Source organism: Sebastes umbrosus, chromosome 21, assembly GCF_015220745.1.
Source record: "Sebastes umbrosus isolate fSebUmb1 chromosome 21, fSebUmb1.pri, whole genome shotgun sequence".
In the NCBI taxonomy this organism is placed as follows: Eukaryota; Metazoa; Chordata; class Actinopteri; order Perciformes; family Sebastidae; genus Sebastes; species Sebastes umbrosus.
In genome coordinates this window covers 19,499,911-19,516,181 of record NC_051289.1, presented here as the reverse complement: position 1 = coordinate 19,516,181, position 16,271 = coordinate 19,499,911, and the positions used below count along the sequence as shown (strand labels likewise).

Genomic DNA, 16,271 nt, shown 5'->3' with positions numbered 1-16,271 from the left:
GTGTAGGAGAGGGATAAGATGGCTACTTATGAGCATTCGCAGCAGAGAGCGTTCCTTCAAGTGCTGTAATTACCTCGGAGGAACCGGGCGCTTTTCTCTGGAGGATGTTCGGCAGACAGGTGATTAATGAGCGGAATTAGGAGCCATAGCTTTCCCTGTCTGCATGTATGCATGACTCTTACATCTTGACTCCACAGATGGACCCGGCATCCTCTATTGTATCAAGGAGAGACGACTCTAACGGGCGAGGCAGGATTAATTGTCCTCAAGTCTTTGGCGTCGGACAGTTTCAAGTCATCAATTTCGGCCTCCTCTTTTTTTACAAACTTCACAGTGGTTATATGGGCTGGGTGGGCAGTCTATATCTGTCACCTGAGGAGGATAAAGTTCCACTCGAGGACAGATGCTCTACACACAGTGGCTGCCGCGTTCAGGAAAACATGGCGACTATTAAAGAAGATGGTGGATGAAACGGTTTAATTGCTTCTCAGACATTTCATTATGGAAAGTCCTATGGGGCTAATAAAATGGCTTTTTCAACACAACACAGCTGAACTCTATTCTTTTTCCAGTGTCCGGCGTTTAATCGATTGTAATATAAAATGAATAATTCAAATCCTTTTCTGGCATTTGTCCCAAGCGGTAATGAGCAACATGTCGTCATTGCTTCATTGATTATTAGAACATTCTGTTCTGACTGATCGAAGAATACATTCTTTAACTATTGGGTGACACTTTACAATAACTATCATTTATAAATGGCCAATCGATAGGTAATTCAACTTAGTTATTTTACTCTAAAGAAATTGTATCATTGTTTGTGTAATATGAAATAATTACTTTATAAATTATAAATTGTATCATAGCTGATAAGAGACAATAATAATTGCATTTTGATTAATTTAGTACATTTCTATTGTAGTCACATTTGATATACTATATTAATTATTTATTAACAATTACGTAATAAAAGAAAATTGTTTGAAAAGCATCTACAAACATTACATATTGTAGATATATACAAATTATTAACCATTGACAGTATTAACTATCTATTTAAATATTGTTTATAGATGCTTTATAAACTATTTATTAACCATTTAACAATGAATGACAATCATCAGTTGCAACTTTATAATAGCCATCCAAATAATGTTTATAGACGGTTTACAAACCAGTTATTAACCACTGATAACGTGTTAAAAATATCTATCTATGTAATGTTTGTAGATGTTTTATAAATATTTATTTAAGGTTTACAAATAATATCTTAATCATAAACAGATACTTATATATATATTATATCAAATGTTATAATGTATGCAACAATAAGCTGTTATAATAAATGATAGCATTACTAATAATTAGGGAATAGTATTAATAATCATTTAGTTGTTTTTTTAACAGTAAAATAACAATTACATAGTTTAATTAATTATCAATTTACCATTTATAAATCATGGTGATTATAAAGTGTTACCAACTAACTAACCAACCAAGTACTGGTTACCAATTCCGTCATTATCTTTATCATTGAAAACCATTTTGATGATAACTACGGAAGAGATAAGCTTGAAAGGTTATAATCCAAAGTAGCCTTTTTGCATTTTCCATGACATTATTTGTGCACATCTTCTCTCACTTACAGCTCCTCTCACTCTTTCTCTGTGTCATTGTAAAGTATGTTTGTGTAGGTCCTTCTGTTGACTGCAGAACTGCCTGAAACTCACCCGTTGATATTACTGCTTCATTTGCATGGCCTGCGGGCAATTAGCTACACTATCGCTGCTCAGGGTGTCGCAAACCGACTCAGTCACACTCTCTGGGCTCTATTCTGGTGTCGGCGCACAACGCAGCGCCGCATCGGTGAGCTTGTATTTTTCCTGCAGCGTACTGAGGTTTTTATCTCTCCGGCTGCACCGGTTTGGTGATTCGCCATGCACCCCAGTAGAAGGAGAGGAGCATGTAGAGGTTGGCGATGAATCCAGCAGTGCTCTGCAGGACGATAGCTCAGCTCACTTTTGTTCAATAATAGTTTGGTCCCTTTATTTAGTGAAGGCACAACCATATAAACCTCCCTTTAATCACACAAACATTATTCATTATTCTCACCAGCTCTGACTGTTAGTAGCCGGTACTGAAGGCCTTTCCTTCACTCTGCTGACTCTTTGCAGACATCTGAAGGCAGCATATCTGTTCTATCTGCAGTCTCTAACTGGAGTGATGATGTGCAATGTCAAGGTACAATTACACACTGCATGTTAAGTTTTTGTTGCAAAATACCAACCTTGTGATATTGATGAATTATTCTACAGGTTCTACTCAAGATCAACAGGCGTGTTGAAGACGGATGCGTTCACAGCCTCATTAAAAAATCGTAGATCAATTAAAACGTTTCTCTGCAAATTCTGTGCTAATAACTCCCTCAGGGTTGTCCGTTCCTGCCAGTCCTCTGTTCATCTCCATCCATATGTTGCAGTGAAAAGTTCGGTTTGAGATGGATGATGATGGATGGGTAAAAAAATCTGCTTCAATTCATGTCCTGTCTCTTTATTATTTAATAATAACATAGTTTCCTGAGGGTAATTAAGTGGTTTAAGTTGTTAACTTTAACCACGCTGTTGTTGTCATGTGCAGCTGTTATAGAAGTGACAAAGGTGAAGAGCTGAAACCTACTGGACAAATCACACAAAAAGATTGTTTCCACCTACTTGCACATATTGTTTTAGTCTTAGACAGTCAGGAAGGAGCATAAACCTTACGAATAAATACACCAGACAATACACTGAACCACTGGTCAGTAACCACTGGAGTTCTGGAGGTAGACAACCGTGAACATCCCTTGAGAACGCCAACTGTCATGTGTTCTCGTACCAAAACAAACACAACGGTAACTCAGCAGCTTGCACTGTTTATATGCAGTGGCTGAAAGAGGAGGAAAATGGATGGAGAGGCTATTGGGGAAAGTGGACTTGTACAGATGGAATTGGCAATCTTTTCTCACTTCCCAACTCGTCAAATGCCGTCGCTTGGTCAGTGCCCCTCGGTGTCTGATACCGATGTGTGTATGAGACACACCGGGCTTTCAACTAACTCCAAAGTAAACCCATCCGCGTCATTATTAGACGCCCAGAGCAGCTGACGTTGTATAATGTGCAAGAAAGTCCACTTAGGGATGAGGTCGGGGTGGACAGTCGGGTCAAACAAACACATACTTTCACCATGGAGACCACTGTGTCCTGTGTGAAACAAGTCTACATTGACTTATTTTACCTTTCTTCTTTTATGTAATTTAAGTACTTAACTAAAGGTGTGTGCATACATAAGTAATAATCTTACTTATTTCAACCCAAACTAAAGTAAACCAACATTGGGAGTTTATTTTGAAAAGACACTATATGCATGAAATAAGCAGAAACTCTACGTTTCCAGTGAACACTGACATTTTTTTTGAAAAGACACTATATGCATGAAACAAGCGGTCCAAAACTGACGCAAGAGGGGTGCATAGCATGTCATAGTTCGAAGTGTAGGGCCACTGACCAAGCGTCGGTATTTGAATAGAATAGAATAGAAAGCTTTATTGTCATTGTATTAAATACAACTAGATTCACATTTGACGAGCTGGGAGTGAGAATGTGTTGCAACTGGAGGAATCGCCATTCCCCTTCTTCTATTATTTACCGCTATGTCTCCCGCAGCGACACACAAGTGACGCCAACGGTCGCAGATGTCGGTCACAGATATCAAACATGTTTAAAATAATCTTTTTTATATGCCTACTGCCAACACCAATTGTCCCAGACTGGAACCGACCCCGTCTGGAACAGACCCGGTCCACCTTGGTCTCATCTGTCACAGCGCCCCGAATCATATTCAGAATCGGCTCAACAGTCCTGATATTGCGCCTTCAAGAGGGCATTGCTAAAGGAAGAGTTAGTTATATTATTAGAAACTAGCGTTTCCACCACTGTGGCTGTGAGCATGTAAACAGGAAGTTGATCAAACATTTGATGTTTATTTTTATTTGTTGAGAGCTAAATTACCAATTTTAGAAATATGTAAACTGCAACATGCACCCACTCCCCCAGACCTATTTTTAATGATGTATTTCTTTATCTTTGTCAACAACTCAAAAAAGAACTATGCCTCAAGGTTCATGAGAACATTTTCACGTTAGAGAACCGCATGCATGGTTGACATCATAAACACTGCGTAACATCCAGCAGCATCAAGACACAGACTAATCACACAAAGCAGTATTTTAAGGAACCCACAGCTATTATGTGTGTGGGAACAGCGGAGGAGGATAAAAGCAATGACTATCAATTATTTTTGTTGTTTCTGGACAATATCTCCCTGCTTGAATTCACATATGGAGAATAAATCCACGTCTGTTTTTTTTTTTTATATATTTCATCTAAATTGACTATTTGAATTTGCAGGCACTAAAAAAATAAATTCATTAAAAAAATTAGGCAGTATTTTATGAGTGTGAACCCATTAGTCACCCAACACTGTGCAAATGCAATTAAGGTAATTGTGACTTAATGAATGTCCAATATCAATTCAGAATCCTGGCATTTATCATCCACTGTAAAAAGGCATTTATCTGCCACTAAGATGTTGCTGCTGTGTGTCATTAAAAAGAACAGATTAAAAACACAACAGCGCTAAATCTTTTACAGAGGATAATCACTCTGTTGCATTTAACCGTTTCGACTCGTCTCTATCCAAATGTGTACCTGACAAATGTTCCCCACAAGTTAAGTTTGGAGCACGCGACAGCAATGCGAAAGTTTTCAATGACACTGTCGGAAGAAACCTCCATTATTTTCCCATTTATATTTCATTTCTATCGCATGAGTGCCTTCTGAGCCAAAGCCGCGGCCGCTCGCAAGTATCTCAATTTCAATCGCTTGTCTCTTTATTGCAAAACCCTTTCCACCATGACACGCTGCCATTCTTCATGCAAATCTCAAATTGACTTCTTGTAAAATGTGCTCCGCAATTATTGGGCATCAAAAAGGCTCCATTGAGTTGCTGCGACTAAATTAACGTCACATGAAGAAAAATTGTTATCATTTAAACTGAAATATAGATGAGACCACCCTGCGTTGCTGTGATTGTATTACGGCTCTTACTGTGACGGGACAGGCCCTGACCCCGGATGATAGACGTGCGCGACCAATGAAAAACACATTAAACGGACCAAATATTTAAATTACTTTATCGCTTTTTTACAAACACAAACACTCAGAGGAGGTTAAAGTCAGGTCATGGACTTCATATGACACATTAAACCCTGTAATCTTAAGCTATGGTGGGAGAGGAAATGTGTCATTATATACTGCAGTGAAAGGCTTATCATCACCAGTTTCCATCATGTGATGCCAGCTTAGTGTGGTATTGAAATACACATTAAAAAAGACCTCTAAATTGTCCTTTAAATATGATAAGAAGCAATAATATTTCACTTAAATGCCTCTGTGATGTGCTACCCTTCAAAATCCATCTCAAGACATGTGGATTTAAGGGTGCTTTCACACCTGTGATTGGGTTAATTTGGTCGGGACCAAGGGAACTAAAATGATACAGTGTTGCATTGTAGTTCTGGTCCGGTTTCTGTTCACACTGACTTTTTACAAATGTACCAAGAGGAGTAAACAGGAAGTTATACACACCGACAGGTAACTCATTGATTGTCATCTTGCATCATAAGGACCCTCGTGGGGAAATCAAATTCTGACGACTGGGAAAAAGGAGGCGTCTTGTACAGTAAAGATTCAGAACTTGTTACTGTGGGATCAGCGCGTTCCCACCAACAGGTGTATGAATACCATAATAATGCACAAGGCCTTTAGCGTGCAATAGATACGCCTTTTCTTGATTTCCTTTACCGTGAGACTGGGTTGTCGCTGTCACAGACTTCTTAATGGACTTATGAACTGACAAAGTACAGAGTCAGATACAAGCACAGCAGTTTTAACAGCTTTTGACCTGTTAATCAGGGAAAATCCCCGCGCTGATGTGCATACATGTTGATTTGCATAAAAGGGTTATATACATGGGGCACGGTGGTGCAGTTAGCACTGTTGCCTCACAGCAAGAAGGTTCAAACCCGGTTTGGCGCCCTTCTGTGTGGAAGGGCGCCAAGCCAAATGGTTGTCTGTCTCAATGTGTCAGCCCTGTGATAGGCTGACGACCTGTCCAGGGTGTATCCTGTCTTCGCCCAATGTCAGCTGGTATGGACTCAGCTTCTAAATAGTTTTTAATAATAGTGTTAATAGTCTTGCCATCAGCTCTTAGAAATGCCACAAATTGATGTACATGCTATTATTTAAACTTAATTTGAATCATGAATATGATGACTTCAGATTTGAGAAAATAAAAAAGGACTTCATCCAGTTTGACTTTAAACATTATGCATTATTAGCCTCATTTTTCTGGAATTAGTTTGAATCAATTTGACAGCAGCCGATCACATTGTGCAACCAAGAGGGAAAGGTGCAGAACAAACTTTGTCCCACCTCTTCAAGCATGGCACACAGCGTACAGTAAAGGCTACAGCGGAATCACTCAGCCTGGATCTATGTTTGAGCCAAATGGGCCCCTTCACGACCTGAAATCAAAATCTACAGATCAGTTTCACCATGTTTGTTTCAAGGCTGATAGATAATCAATAGGCTGTATCTGAGGGCTGGGATCGGGCTTACAGATTAATGTCATGTACTGCAAAACTCCAACAACAAAGAGAGAGCAGAAGGTGCAAGTCGTGTGGCTCATTGGTCGCCATAGGAATGTAGATTTTTGTTGTTCTTTGTGGCTTTTAAATCGAATGTGTTGATTGTTTTAAGCATATTTTTTATGTTTTTATGTAACGTTTAATGCTCTGCACATGACATCACATGCATTCAATATTTTAATAGGGAAAAAAAATCCTGTACCTAAATACTTAAACAGCTCTTGGCTGTGTTCCTTGCACATCTGGATCCATTTTGTTATTAGCTGGCGTCTCTCTTGTCGTATAATTGGCCAAATATGCACCCTGCGACACAATGTCGGGATATCTCCAGTGCAGCATCAACGGGGGTTTAATAGCACAAAATGTCTCAAAGATCTGAAACACCATGTCGTGGTGTCAGTCTCTCAGAATCAAAGAGCGAGGCTTTCTTTGTAGCGCCGCCATTTGCACTGATGCTCAATAATGATAAAAGGAGAAATCCATCATGGAAGAAGAGGTCGAGATAACAGTGTCTCCGGCCACAGCAGCAGAAAATAGACCAGCAAACTGATGTAGCAATATGATGGTGCGTTTTGCATAAGACAAATGTAACCCACGACTGAGTGTTCTCACTTGTGAGCTAATTATATGCCCGTACACCCACTTTGATTGAAAGCAATGAGTTCACGGCGCGTTGATGAGGAATGTAGGACATCACGAGCTGAAGTCGAGGTAGATGAGGCAACCCCTGACACATCGACCATCACAAATTGATGATGTTTAACAATGTAAGAGTATCTGCCCGGATTTTTGTTTTTTTTGAAAGAATATATCTGCAAAAGGCAGCACGGAAGCTAGAGTCAGAATAAAAGAGGTAGTTTGAATTGATTTGATGAATATCATAAAAAGACAGCTGGCATGATAAAAACACAGAGCAATCTTCTAAAGAGGTGGTGACTGACAGAAGACGAGCAGACTGACTTACTAAGCCAACAAGAGACACAAGTATTGACATGGATACTTGCATCAAATATACAATCTCCAACTTGAAATACAAGACATGCCATCATCAAGAGACTACCTGTCTGAAAGAACGATTGATCAACAGCATAGTGAATGCACTGTGCAATACATCCGATGCTTACTCAAACAGATTTCTTTGCCCACTGCCTTGAAGACGAGTTGAGGTCCGAGAGGTCCGTGGCACTCTGCCAGGGGGTCCGTGAAACGTTTTCAGATTCATTCATTTAAATTATCATGATCTACTGTATAATAGTTCATAGATTACTTTTTTAAAAGGCTGTCAATCAATTTAAATAATTAATTTTGATTATTCGCATATTTTGTATCTGTTCAAAATGTACCTTAAAGAGAGATTTGTCAAGTATTTAATACTCTTATTAACATGGGAGTGGACAAATATGCTTGCTTTATGCAAATGTATGTATATATTTATTATTTCAAATCAATTAACAACACAAAACAACGACAAATATTGTCCAGAAACCCTCACAGGTACTGCATTTAGCATAAAACATATGCTCAAATCATAACATGGCAAACTGCAGCCCAACAGGCAACAACAGCTGTCAGTGTGTCAGTGTGCTGACTTGACTATGACTTGCCCCAAACTGCATGTGATTATCGTAAAGTGGACATGTCTGTAAAGGGGAGACTCGTCGGTAACCAAAGAACCCATTTTCATTCATACTGTATATCTTGAGGTTAAAGGTCAAGGGATCCCTTTGAAAAAGGTTTAGGAAAAACCTTATGATTGGGCTTGACATAAGTACGCAAACAAAGTAAAATATGTACATAAACAATGGAAGCGGAAAACAAACGTAACTTCAAAATAACTCAGCTACACTTTGGGACATGAACAGTGGTCTCCTGGTTGAAAGTCCTGTGTTTGTTGGACCCATCCATCGTAAGCAGTGTCTCTCAATTTTATTCTACGTCATTAGCTGTGAACTTAGCATATCCAAGCTCCCATGAGGGAGTTCCAGGGGGTCCCAAGAAAAATGGGTAATAGTGTATCTGCACTATTTAATTCACTATAGAAGTGAGTCCAATGTGAATAAGAATCATAAGAGTGACACTTCTGATCACAGGTTTCACTTCATCCACGGTTATCTCCTAAGCTGTAGTTGACAACTACATAATTCTGGTCTTAATCATATCTAACAATCAATCAGTCTTTTCAGATGGAGGTCCCTAAAGCGTAAAAAATCTTATCAAATGGGGGTCCGTGACCTAATGTGTATTAATTTATGTGTCCATGACACGATAAAGGTTGAGAACCACTGGACTACATGGTGTACACATGACAATAAAGGTGTTGTTATTACATGAAAAATGACTTGCAAAATACTGTGTCATTCATACGCAATTTTGTGAGGCAGGGCTGGAGTTTGACGAGGCCGTCAGCCTTAATACAGTGCGTACTGTTTAATGTAATACTGTATTGGTTACTGTAATCCTGTCCATACTGGCCATGAAACAATTCCTTCCTAACGTGACTCCAATATCAGAATTAAGGAACAAATTCCCACTTGTCTTGTGGTCAATAAACCCCGCCGTCAAGAACATCCATATTGGACAATTATGCCAAATCTTGGATTATGTTCAAGATACCCACTTGATTGCTGAAGCTTCGTATTAACTTCCACTGAAGTTTAGAATACATTTTTGCACAGAATGAGGACTGTGGATTTTGTTCCTCCTTTTCTACAGTGTAGTCAAAGGGATCATTTTACAGGCAGTATAGACAAGAGGAATAATTACAGCCACCAATAACTCTTGCATGAAGATAGCCTTGAGCAATTCCAGACCCGTCCATGCAACAGGCTACTTCTTCCACGTCGTATAGCACCAGTGTACCTAAGAGAACCATACCAGTTCTGCTCCTAAATCTGTAAAGGTTTAGGTGTGCTCCACTTGTTCCACCATTGTGAGACTGAACTTCTCTTACCTTCTCAAAATAAGTGGTAAATCTTCCATGTAAAATCCTGTGAACTGTATAACGTTGGATTCGGTGTGCTCTTTCCTCAATTCAAACCCAGAGTATAGCTCTCTTTAAAAACTCTGCGATCCAGCACAAGCACAACTCTCACTATAGTTTGTTTACTTGGTTCAATGCGAGAGCATTCATCTTATGAATACATATCAACAAAACCCCAGGGCAATGCGATAGAGGAGTAAAACGCCACATGTGTAAGGCACCTACAAATTGACAGTGTATTGATACCCGGCGACACATCTCCAATTATGATGGATGTGTTTGGCGCCATCGACATTCATTACAGCCAGGACAACTTAATCACATCCGATAATGAGCTATGAATGCTGCGTGAATTTCAAATTCAATCTGTCGGGCTCTCGGTGGCGGTGTGCCCCCTCTCTTCAAGAACAAAAGGTGAGGCCATAGTGGGTGGAAAGTTAGAGTACATAAAGCACAGTAGTGTGCACTGCAAAGTGCTTCCTAATTACAATGCTCACTGACTCCCGCTAGAAGATGTTTTGGGTCTAAGCTTAGTTGTTAACCCTAATTACATCCCACAGCTGACAGGGGTCCCATTCACATGCAAACACTAATCCCCTTCACAGCCCATTGGTTTATGACAAGAGCTATGTTAATTACATGTAAAGCCTGCAATTGTGCGTGTAGAAAACATGAAAGTGCTTGAATTGTGTACAATTACTCCATTACTTTATTCAGTGAAGGGGAAATGATCCTTTGACAAGCCAATGTTACAGGAATTAAAGACCAAAGGAACGCTTGTATTGAACTGTGAGATGGTCTCAAAGCACAACTGAAACAGGGCGTATAAGACGGCGACACTAAAAATGCCATAACGCCACATGCACCGCATCACATCTCAGCTCTGTTCATGACACCCATGCACGCTTTGGCAGCGTTGGAAGGAGGACATATCAGGCCCAGTGTGCAACGCTGAGGTCAATATCAGAGGTTTGTCCTCTTTTCAGCCACTGCTCTCGCAAGTAGCCATGCAGACATCTTCAGACATGCACTTGACTCTCTTTGTGTCGCAGCATCAGGATCCTACAGCGCTCGCTTCCACAAATTACAATTAGTCGCCAGGCCCCCCCAAAGAGCCGCTAGAGTGCTTTCAAATCTTCCATCATCTCTTCAAGTTTCATCAAAATTGCTGCACTTGGACACTCTGTGTCTCATACATGTATCATTCCAGCTTATAACACGCAACAATGTCTGTAGACGCTTCTCTAAAAAGGAATCTTTTTTTTAGGTGATTTTGTTAAAATGAATCTGTGCAGTAGAAATTTTGCTACATTTGCTAGATGACTAAAACAAATCTTGTAGTTTCAAATAATATAAAATGAACAAAATGGCGGTGCTTTATCAGCCATCTTAATTTGTTAAACTCAAACACAAAAGAAGTTGATCTTACATGCCACAGCATTGCAAGATGCTGATCTCATGGAAGGCACATTTGTAGTGCGGGGACGATATGTATTACGATTTTTAAGTATTGCGATTCAATATTACGATTTATTATGCTTTTTGTTAACTTTTTTAACACTACACCATGGGAAAAAGTTGAATCATACACTTCTAGGGACTTTGACTTTGGAAAATCTCTAAATTGTTAAAGTAAAAATGTTTGATTTTCAGCATGTATGTAGTCAGAGATGTCCTGAAGTCAAATATATCAATAAATGCTTGACAATGAGTCAAGAAAAATAGTTTTTAGGCAACAAAACTAAGGTAATGGCCGTACTTAGATTTAGGCAACAAAAGCAATAACGGTGTTATTATTGCATGCAAAATAACTTCACAAATTGCTGTATAAACCCTTTGGTGAGAGCAGTCTGTTCAAATGCATACACTCACAAGAAAGCCAACAAAAGATGTACTGTTTAACCTTTAACTCCACACTGTTGTTCTTTAAGAACAAACGTGCTGAGCATGAGAATCCGCTCATTAAAACACCACTTAGTTTCTTTCTTCTGAAATATCTCGACCGGGGCCTGGTCACTCTATTGTTGCCTGCAGCTGTAATTACTCATTACTGTAATTAAGCAGCCAGTTTTGTGCATGTGTCTTTTGTCTTCGGTTTGAAATTTTAATCAGTATGCTGTGATAAGAGTTGCAATTTGCTTGAGCTTAATTTGCATTCTTCCAACATCCTTGAGTGACAGTGGTCAGATTCTGAGGACGTATCACGTGTTTAAATGGTGATGGAATCAGCCTTCAAGCATGTGTGTGAGATATATCAACTACAATGTGTTCATGCTTTAAGTAGTTTTGTATTGCAAAATATTCCTAACTATAACAAATCAAGCAGAAGATGACAATGTTGTTTTAGAGAAGGTGCAGGGAAGTTGCATCGTCTTGGTGGTTTACGACACATTACAATATAACCACATGTAATTACAACATCTGGATCCAGACACAGACCTTTGTTACATGTCATCCACCTCTCTTCTATCCCCCCCATGTTTCCCTTCACTGTCAAATACAAATAAATAATTCAATAATGCAGGGAAGCACAATAGTTTGGATCCAAAAAGAGAGAAGCCAAGTTGACAGCCCATAATAGTGTACAGTCGTAAAAGTGTCACGACTGGAAAAGTAATAAGTCTGACAGGAACACAGAACAATATTCCAAAGTCCTCCAAAACTAAATGACAAAATATGTCACTTGTCATCGCACATCACATCACATTAATGAATATCATTGAGTGTGCCAGCAGAGGGCACACTCTCAGCAATAGTGGATAACGACAGATCTCTTTAAGTCAGTGATGAAGCTAGTTAAATGTAAAACAGTCCAAACATGAAACTGTGCAAGAGAATGAGGAGCCCGGCTTGTCTGCTAACCCAAATCCCCCAATGCTATATTGCATCTGAGGAAGGATCCAGTTCAGGTTATAACTCTATAAGCAAGCACCTGCTGCTTAATGTGCTGGCCTGAAATAAGGTCATTCCATACACACTGATAAAGGCTATGGGAATGTTTCTGATTCAAATAGAAAGGTACATTTCCATGCAGTAACTTTACAGAAGCCCAGCGCACAATGTGTGGTTACAGGAGAAGAGACCCTGGACTGACTGTTTTTGTGCAGCAAGTGGAAGGAGGAGAATGGTAAATGGACCTGCACTTATATAGCTCCTTTCTAGTCTTCCAACCACTCGGAGCGCTTTACACGACATGTCACCATTCACCCATTCACACAACCATTCATACACTGATGGGCAGAGGCTGACATACAAGGTGCCAACCTGCCCATCAGGATCTAATCTAAATGTTCATTCACACACTGACGGCACAGCCTTCAGGAGACATTCGGGGTTAAGTCCACTTCGACATGTGACTGGAGGAGCCGGGGATCAAACCTCTGACCTTCCGATTGGCCGGCAACACGCACAACAGGGCATCTATGCTGACAAGTTGTCAGTTGTCAGCTGCTGACAAGAGGGATACAGAGATATAATACAACAATAACAATGTTAACATATGGATGCTAAGCAGGTGCAATGATCACGATCTTAGTTTAGTGTGTCAGCATGCTAATATTAGCACTAAACACAAAGAAGCCTAGATGTTAGGCTGATGGAAAAGCATGAATAACTGTAGCAAATTTCAATCCATCCAATAGTTCAAGACATTTCACTAAAAAGCGAAAACAGTCAACCTGCTGCTGGCGCTAGAGAAAAACTCAGAGGATTACCAAAGTCAGCAGACTTCATCCTCAGGGGATTTCATGTTGAGATATTTCAGTCGGGATCAAACTGGTGGACCGACCGACAGACAGACCAGCACTGCCATCCCTAGAGCCGGGATAACCCACACCAATGAAAAAGGAACTCTCTGCTGAGATCAACGATGCCTCCGAACAATGGTCTACGAGAAATGGTTCATGAGTTATGAAAGGTGCGGGGCTATAGTGTAGGGTGAGGGACTAACAGTCTTTAATGAAAAAGGATTTCTGCTGAGTCAGCCCGGTCTCACCAAATGGCATATGAATGACACAGTAATTTGTAATTAGTCATTTTGTGTGCAATAACAACGCCGTTGTTGCTCTTGCCGTGTTGTTTCACGCCATGTAGTCTGTACTGATTGGAATGCAAAGGCATCTGCGTGAATATGCTACACTCAGAGCTCGTGACATAGAAAAAAAGTGAGAAACACTCTTTACGGCGGATGGGTCCAACAAACACAGGACTTTCAACCAGGAGACCGGTGTTCATGTGTCAAAGTGTTGTTATTTAGGTTAGTGACGCTTGTGATGTACTTAGTTAAACACACACCTTCACACCCACACACTTGACATCTACGCACATTTCGGCATCCTATAGGATGGAAATTGTGCCGCCAAAGGTTGGGGAAATTTCTTAGGGACAGACTGAACAACAGAGTGAGATACTGTATAGAGCTGCTGGTCGCAGCAACACAAATATGTGAAACAATTTCTTCTTTTTACTGAATAAAAAAAAAAAGAGATTGTAAATTAGCTGATTTATCTTGTCCTAAATCAAAGTGTACTGCACCTTGAAAGCTGCTCTTTCTAAACCCTGCATGATCACTCTCTCCTTTTAAATGTCTACCTTTGTAGGTTGGCACCCAGCAAAAAGTGCATCCAATAATCCAAGGATGGGAACAGACAAGCGTAGAAAAGGGCGTGATGAACAAGCGTGAAAATAAATCTGCACCTTCTGAGAAGCCCTAATTGATTTGGCAGTTTAATTTTTGTCCTGGCTGGCTAATCCATTTCCAGGGAGACAAAAAGGTGAAATGGCCTGGCTGGAAATGAGGGGACAGAGGCAAAGGCGGTCTCCGAAGAATACTGAATGGAATGAGAGACACTGAGTGAAATGTCAATTCAAGTCGACGGCGGCTAGCAGAATGACAAAGTACTTACTACTCGCAACGGGAATGCCTAATGAGCGCCGAGAGGTGACATTTGAGGAGAACGCTGAATTGTGACAGCTTTAGTCCAGTTTTTAAAGCTCAACTAGGCTATTTTGTACATTGGCAGCTCAGACTGACGGCTGCATGAAAAAACCTGAACTGATATGCACAGATATCCTCAAAGGGCGTCATCTGCCGGTCTGTCCAGTTTTATCTGGAATGTGCATTGCTCACTGTTACATAGGAGAAACCTTTACTTAGATTTCTCTCTTCCTTTGGACAGACTTTCCATCAGTGACAACAAAGAGAATACCATTTAATTTGGACAAAGGGGGAAAAACTACAGCAGTTCAATTAACGCAAAGTCCTTTTTCTCTTCCAGCTCTACTTTGTGGTTTCGGTGGGTCACTTACATCAATGTTTTGCCTATTACAGCTTCTCATCGAGCCTTCCAACTTCCAAATGAACTCTCTGCTCTTTATGTGAGGAATCCAATCAGCTATTCTCTCCTCTTCCCCTTAGATACATTAGAATATGTCAGCCATCTTGGTTGGACAAAGAACTAATAATGAGATCACTTATATTTCAGACCCACTTACCAATGATCTTAGCACAGTATGGTCCAAACACACTGAGGTGTACGGGACAGATTCCTAATGAGTTCACGGAAAAACTTTCAAAGATTTGACTCGTACCCCACAGGAGAAGGAGAGTCTCTGTTCAAAGCGCTGGAGATGGCTGTAGTCTGCTTACAGTAATGGTGTGAGACTGTTAAAAAAGAGCCACAGGGGTGGTACAATAATAGGAGCAGCACATGAAAAAAAAGGTCTTTGAATTAACTAGATCACAATTACAAACGCAGCCACACAAGCGAGTCATATCAAGTTGAATGACAATTAGCAGTATATGTGTCAGCAGGGAAGAAGTGTAGAAGAAGTTTGGCAGACACTACAGAAAACGTTTTTACAGCCACATGAAGAACGTTGTAGTTACCTAGATTGCAAATTGCCCTGACTTGCAAGACAACTGGGCATACAAAGCGCAAATATATTTAACCCTTCAAACCCTTTTGGTTGTTTTTAATATGGATTAATGGATGTTAGGCTTAAATTTGGAGAAATGGCTCACTGTAAAGTTACACTGATTCCACCAAAATGCACATGACATGATGTATGCACATCCTGATTTGACTGATTTCTAAAACTATGTTGTTTGCCTCAATTGGACACTTGAGGTCTATTGTTTGTTGAAGACAAATTCTGGAAAACAATAAGCCAAACAATGACACGGATGAACAGCGATGGCGAATAGAAGTTCAAAACAGATTAACCTGTGACCTCACAAATTACGAGAGAAACACCTTGTGTAACAGTCTCAACCAAAAGCATCTTAATCTAGTGTAAGGAGGCTCATAGGCCATCTTCAGTGAGAAGAAAAGTAATCTACCCATCTATGATTTCAGTTATTTCGCCTTCCAGTCAGTTTAGGAAAACTCAATGAATTCTTCAACCCACAAACAGCTTCCAAACATGGTTTTGGATCCCTGTGTTCGGGCAGTATGAGGCCAGAAGCACAATGTGGTACATATGCTGCTCTTGACAAGTTCTCCATATTTCATCATTATGCTCAACGGCTCAATAATTAAAGACTTG

The 16,271-nt window shown here is 40.0% G+C and overlaps 1 protein-coding gene across 1 annotated transcript in view; it reads right to left on the bottom strand.

The window, feature by feature from the left end:
• The window catches only part of vstm2a (V-set and transmembrane domain containing 2A), an 89,746-nt gene that overhangs the window by 25,041 nt on the left and 48,434 nt on the right, over positions 1 to 16,271 (bottom strand). The window lies entirely within an intron of this gene.